A 5,388-nucleotide genomic window follows, 5' to 3' on the forward strand; every position below is an offset into this window, starting at 1 on the left:
GCGGGCAGGTGGCATGGTGGTTAAGGCGCTGGACTCCCACATGGCTGACTGGAGGTTTGAGTCCCGGACCCCGTCACTGGAAAAAGCATGCCAGGTGCATGTGAATCTGTGCCTAAAATCCGGAGAAGAATGGAGGAGAAGGGACTGCCATGTGGGCATCCCTCTTGGGGGCAGGGTACTTTCTCACTCTCTCTCTCTCTCTGGTAAGTGCACCTGCCCTTTTGCAATGAAATTTATATTTAAATTAATGAAAAAAAAAGAAGAAGAAGTTGCACGACAATATGTACAATTGAATATCATGCAGGTAAACCAGAAACACACGGGGAAGAGTTGTGCGTGTGCCTGTGAGTGCGCATAGGAGGAGGCTGGAAAGAGGACACGCTCAGCTAACAGCGATCAGCCATGGGCAAAATGGGGAGGGGACAGGGAGAAATTAACTTTCTCTGTATTGTGGCAATCTATGCTAAGAAGGTATGGAATTACATATACATAAATAGATAGATATATATATATATAGTGTCTTCTTCATTTCAGACAGTAGTTGAGCCCAAGGAGAATGTTTCTCCCTGCTGTCCCACAGGGGCTCTTTGCTTGATTTTTGCTATAGGGTGCGTACGCTCTCCAGAAAGACAGAGACAGAAAGACAGAGAGCGAGAAATCATCCCCTCCCCCCAGGGGGATGGCCATGCCGCAATCCCTTCTCCTCCATTCTCCTCTCGGGATCTTGGGCACGCACGCACACGCGCCCGGTGTGAGTTTAAGCCACCAGATCCGGGACTTGAACCGCAGTCGACTACATGGGAGTCCAGTGACATAGCCATTATGCCAACGGTTGGTCCCTTGCTTAATTTTTGTTTTTGCACCCAGGGGTGCTAGCGATGTTTGCACAGAAATAGAGCAACTATCCACTAGAGGCATTTGAGCCTCGAAGCTGGGGAGGGGGCAGATGGCTCAAGGGGCTCTATTCTGGCCCTCCCTCCCCCACGTCCTGCAAGCCAGCAGTGCCAGGCCCCGAACCCTCCTCCTCTAACCTCCTGTGGGGCCAGCTGATCACCTGCTTGCCACAGAGAACCCACATGGTCGCTCTAAGTCCAAAATGAGCTGTTAACAGGAACTTCAGGGTGTCATTCTTACCCTCCGGTAGTCAAATCCTGACCTCAAATTTGACGCATCATGGAGTCTCATGTTTAAAAGAACAGTTTACAGTTTAACACCTTTCCTGTGTCTCTGAAAAGTTCAAAAGGCCATAGGAATGAAGTTATTTCTGTTCGTGGTTCTCCCAAAATGAGCAGGTAGGTAATTTTTTTTTTTTTTAAGGCTTTTGGCGTTGGGTGCATGCATTCACCAGGGAGAATGTAAGAAAGGGAAAGCGAGAAATCACCCCCCAGGGAGATGGCCACGCTGCAATCCCTTCTCCTCCATTCTCCTCTCAGGATTCTGGACATACATGCACAAATGTCTCACCTGATTTTCAAACTACGAGGCCCAAGACTTGAACCGTGCAATCAGCCATGTGGGAGCTAGCCGCCTTACCACCACGCCTACTGCCGGCCTCAGATCTGAGACTTTTAAGAAGCATTGGTTGCTCCCTGGCCTCATTACTGGAAATCTCCACAAAATTCATATACCAGCACTTAAATTTTCAAAGGCACTTCGAAAAGCTCATGAAAAATAGAAAGTACAGGGTCAGCAGGTGGCATAGTGGTTAAGGTGCTGGTGTCCCACACAGCTGACCACAGTTCAAGTCCTGGACCTGGTGACTTGAGACTCCATGCCAGGTGTGTGTGCACGCATGCCTAAAATCCTGAGAGGAGGGTGGAGGAGAAGGGATTGTGGCGTGGCCATCCCCCCTGGGGGGTGATTTCTCGCTTTCTGTCTCTCTGTCTCTCTCTGTCTGTCTGGCGAGCGCACGCGCCCTATAGCAAAAACCTCTCCAAAAAAGAAAAGAAAGAAAGAACTAAAGCATTTTATGAAAGTCTGTAAGCAAGGCTCCTTTGAGGTCTGACTCGCATGGCCCAGAAACCCAGGTGGGTGAGTGGACACTGCTGTCCCTCTGCCCAGGACTTGGGGCTGTCTACGCAGGCCTCTCTGTTCTCAAGCACTGACCCAACATTGGGCAGGACAGACGGCTGGAAAGAGCGTCCACTCTCCTGGCAGCTGACTGGATGCCTTGGGGCCTGGCTGCTCCCCACTCCCCAGCAGTTAGGAGCCCATCGGGAGGGGCTGCCCTGCACCCCTTCCTCCTACAAAGGGGGGGGCAAGGAAGCACAGGTGGGGTGGGGGAGGCGGGGCGGCAGGTGAGGGAGACTCTGGGTGAGCCAACGCCTTCAGGCTCTGGTGCCTTACAGTGGGGTGGGGGGAGAATCGGTCCATGACAGGGCGGAAGGAGGTGGCCTCATGGTGATTCACAAACAAAGGTCATGAAAACTGCTGAGATGGGGCCAGAGAGAGATGGAAATTAAGATGGCTGGATCTCACAGGGACAACCAAACGGTTCGAGTCCTGGACCCGGCGGCTTGAGAAACACACACAGAGCCCATGGGCGTGCATGCCCCAAATCCCAAGAGAATGGAAGAGAAGGGATTGCAACATGGCTTTCGTCCCATAGGGGATTTCTCATTCCCCTGACCCCTCGCTCTCTGACGAGTGCATGTGTCATATAAATAACTAAAAATAAAAAGCTCCCAAGATGTCAAAGTGGAACTTGTGAAGTTGCCCTTGAAGATAGAAAGATGGCTTCCTTCCCTACAGAAGGAATTTCAAAAAAGATCAAGCATTGGCTTTTTTTTTTTTTTTTTTTTTTTTTTTTTTTTTGAGAGATTTTCACTGTAGGGCGTGTGCGCTCGCCAGACAGACAGAGAGAGACATAGGGAGAAATCACTCCACAAAGGAGATTGGAGGGAGGATGGCCACGCCGCAATCCCTTCTCCTCCATTCTCCTCTTAGGATCTTGGGCACGCACGCACACGCGCCCAGCGTGAGTTTAAGCCACAGGGTCCAGGACACGAACCGCGGTCGATTACGTGGGAATCCAGCGACATAGCCATTACGCCACCTGCTGGTCCTACCAGCATGACTTTTTTCTTAAAGAGGGGTTTTTTGCTATAGGGTGCGTGCACTCACCAGAAAGACAGAGAGAGACAGACAGACAGACAGTGAGAAATCACCCCCCAGCGGTATGGCCATGCCGCAATCCCTTCTCCTCCATTCTCCACTCAGGATCTTGGGTACACACGCACACGTGCCCGGCATGAGTTTTAAGCTGCCTGGTCCAGGACTCAAACTGCGGTCAACTATGTGGGAGTCCAGCGACGTAACCATTACGCCAACTGCCAGTCTCAGGGGTTGGGGATTCCTAATGGTTTAAGTGGGCGGGGCAAGATGCTCTGAAAGTGCGCTGGTTCCTGCGGCGTGCACAGAAGCCGACTCCCCACGTTATGAGCGAGCAGGCAATCCTGGACCAACGGATAGGAGAAGGTCTAAGCTCGGATTAAGGTCAGGGTTAAAAGCCTCTGCAAGCCCAGGCCTCTGTAAGCCCAGGCCTCTGTAGCTGGTGCTGCTCTGTGGGCATAGAACGCAGCGGTGCCCACCGCCTCCTGCACGGACGGGTGCCTCCAGCTGTTTCTCCACGCCCGGCCTCACTCGGCCTCACTCAGTAGGGATTCCATGTCAGACACTGGCTGCACTGCCTATAGACGTCTGGGGTGCTCCTGCGGCCAGGCAGGAGCACACCCCTCACTACTGTTTCCTGTCTGGTCCTCCTCCCCAGCAGGGGGGACAGGACACCTTTAAAAGACAGACTTTATTTTTTTTAAAAAAAGAGATTTTTGCCATAGGGCGCATGCACTCACCAGAGAGACAGAGAAAGACAGAAAGACAGACAGAAAGAAATCATCCCCCCCTAGGGGGATGGCCACACCGCAATCCCTTCTCCTCCATTCTCCTCTCAGAATCTTGGGCACGCATGCACAGGTGCCCAGCGTGAGTTTAAACCACCGGGTCTGGGACTCAAACCGCGGTCGACTACATGGGAGCTGTAATCATTATGTCATCTGCTTCTTCCAAAAGGCAGACTTTAAAAAAAAAAAAAAAAAAAAAAGAAATATTTATTGCATTTTATTTATTTATTATTTTAATTTGACTGGACACAGAGAGAAGGGTGCAGAAGTGAGAAAGCAAGCTGCCAGATCTGGGACTCGAACCATGGTCAGCCACGTGGGAGCCCAGCGCCTCAACCACTACGCCATCTGCTAGCTCTGAGACAGACTTTTCGTAAAATCTCAGAAGAGGGACATAAATCAGTAGGTTTCCTGTAAACCGACTTAGGAAATTTCATATTTATTTTATTTATTTATTTATTTTCAGTTTTTGCTATAGGGTGTGTGTGCTTACTGGAGAAAGAGAGAGAGACAGTGAGAGAGAGAGACAGACAGTGAGAGAGAGGGAAAGGGAGGGAAGGCCAAAAGTATGGGCTGGCTCACCAGCGTGGGTCTGGGCTTTGCAGAACGGCCCAAGGCACCCTGCAAGAAGGCATGCTAGGCTGATTGGTGGCATTGTGGCTAAGGTGGCTGGATCACACATGCTAGATTGCACAGTATGAGTCCTGGACCCAGCAGTTTGAAAAACACGTTAGGTACGTGTGTGTGCGTGCCCAAGATCCTGAGAGGAGAATGGAGAAGGGATAAAGTGTTGCACTCCCACATGGCCGATTGCGTGTGTGAGTCCTGAACCCGGCGGCTCACTTTCTCTCTCTGGTGAGCGCACATGCCCTATAGCAAATATAATAATAATAATAATAATAATAATGGCATGCTACTGCCTTAGGGACTGCTCCAAATTCGATTTCTTTTTCCATGTGGAAGGCAGAAGGCCTCTTACTTGGCCAAACCACCTGACCTTTTTTTTTTTTTTTTTTTTTTAGATTTTCGGTACAGGGCGTGAGTGTTCCTCAAAGATGCACAGAGCGATAGAAAGTGAGAAATCACCCCCCAGGGGGGATGGCCACACCACAATCCCTTCTCCTTCATTCTCCTCTTGGGATTTTGGACATGCACACACACGCGCTTGAGTTTCATGCCTCCGGGTCCAGGACTCGAACTGCAGTCGGCCCTGTGGGAACCCAGTGCCTTAATCATGACGCCACTCCTTGGCCCCGCCACTTGACTCTTATATTCTGAACTTAACAGGGGACTCAGAAAGTTCGTGGAAGATGGAATTAAAGTACGAGTCTACTTCGGTGCCAAAATATCACATCCATGCAGCTTTCTTCATAAGGCTCATTCCCATGAACTTTTCACAGACGCCCCCCCGCACCCCCCGCCCCAGATATCTTTTTTTTTTTTTTTGGTGGAGGGTTTTCGCTATAGGGCCCGTGCGTTCGCCCGAAAG

The 5,388-nt window shown here is 50.6% G+C and overlaps 1 protein-coding gene across 2 annotated transcripts in view; it reads right to left on the reverse strand.

Annotated features, from left to right (window-relative positions):
• Nucleotides 1-5,388, reverse strand: part of LRRK1 (leucine rich repeat kinase 1) — a 137,709-nt gene that overhangs the window by 126,142 nt on the left and 6,179 nt on the right. The window lies entirely within an intron of this gene.

Source organism: Tupaia chinensis, unplaced genomic scaffold, assembly GCF_000334495.1.
Source record: "Tupaia chinensis unplaced genomic scaffold, TupChi_1.0 Scaffold140464_1, whole genome shotgun sequence".
NCBI lineage: Eukaryota > Metazoa > Chordata > Mammalia > Scandentia > Tupaiidae > Tupaia > Tupaia belangeri.